A 1,497-nucleotide genomic window follows, 5' to 3' on the forward strand; every position below is an offset into this window, starting at 1 on the left:
ATATGCATTCAGTGTCCGTCAAGTCCCCCTTTTCTGTTTAAAAAGGAGTCAGCGCCTGTCTTAGGCGGCTCACGACTGGACCGTAGCTTACCCGTCTTTGGATACCTGTCCTCCCAGCGACAGGTTCCTGTCTTAGGTTGCTTATGTTCATCATGAACCTTACCCGTTATTGGCTGCCTGACTAGCTCCTTTCCATCACAGAAAGCCATACTGAGGCAGAAGGGTTAGTTGACACATCGGAGGAGACTGTGGCGAGAAACAATTGTTCGGTGATAAACGCCTGCTTATGAGCACTGCGTATGGTTTTGCAGAGGCAGAGAGCAAAGGCCAAGACCCCAAGGATCCCAATTAAGGCGATAACGCTCCACATTTGAAAAACAGTATGTAGACTGATAGGAGGGACTTTGGTTTCATTAATTTTAATGATTCGTTGTGTAAGAGACAAAGTCATATAGACAAACTGATCATCCCAGGCTCCTCCTATCTCCTATCTATTCAGAGACTGCATCATATCTGTAAGATTCGAAACAACAGCGTTAGTAACTCAAATTCCAGCATGTGAAGGGGCATAATGGACTGGTTGTAGCATCCACAACATCCTATTAGATTATCGTAACAGGGACAGTTGAGTAATAAGATTCAACATTCCCAACCTGATAAGATTGTTAATTTGGTTTTGGGTGGTTAGAGCATCCTTTCCAATCCAAATGGGGACAAGATGGTGGCTCATTTCGAGGGAAACAGCGTTGCTTAACATTTTTATATTGATTACGAGGAGCAGCTGATCTATTAAGCTGCGAGCTATAGTAGGGATAGAGAGCATTATTAAATCCCACCATAAGTCCTGCTGTCGTGATATTATTGGTAAAGTGTTCAACGGAGTGTGAATATAGCATAATACAAGGGGAGTCTGTAATATTAATATCTGTAACATTATGAAAACACAATATAGATTTAAGAGTAAAATTACCCTGTATGGCCTCTTTAGTATCATCTTTGGGATTAGCAGGCAACCCAAAAGTCTGATTAGTGGTTACCAGTACTGGAAAGAAAGGAGCCTTGAGAGAAACTGGCATAAGTTTAGGAGGGTTTCTCACCACTGCCCACCAGGTCTGATATTCCGCCACCGTCTTCATCACGTAAGGAATCTGGAACTGGATGATTATTTCCTTCATCTTGTTGGTTCACAAATCGAACAAGGCATTCAGGGACCCACAACGGCTTTTGTTCATCTCTAGGAAAAATACAAACAGTGCCTCGACCGCATTGAAGGACGGGATCTGGGCCTTTCCATTTTCCTTCGAGAACATCTTTCCACTTTGCCCAAGCTGTAGAGGTTGGCAAATGATTGTTCTTGAAATGCCTTTCTGCGGCACTCTGACCTTTTTTATCAACTAAAATGAAATTTAAAGTGAATAAGGTCATAGAAAGTATATCACTAGGTTTGGAGAGGCATACCTCCCCCTTTTTTAGTTTTGTGAGAGAGTTGAATAGAAG

The 1,497-nt window shown here is 42.4% G+C and overlaps 1 pseudogene; it reads right to left on the reverse strand.

Moving 5' to 3' along the window:
• LOC102857019 overlaps positions 1-1,497 on the reverse strand; it is a 59,718-nt pseudogene that overhangs the window by 38,366 nt on the left and 19,855 nt on the right.

The sequence above is a fragment of the Elephantulus edwardii genome, unplaced genomic scaffold (genome assembly GCF_000299155.1).
Source record: "Elephantulus edwardii isolate Elephantulus edwardi_28Jun2011 unplaced genomic scaffold, EleEdw1.0 scaffold00098, whole genome shotgun sequence".
NCBI classification, from domain to species: Eukaryota; Metazoa; Chordata; class Mammalia; order Macroscelidea; family Macroscelididae; genus Elephantulus; species Elephantulus edwardii.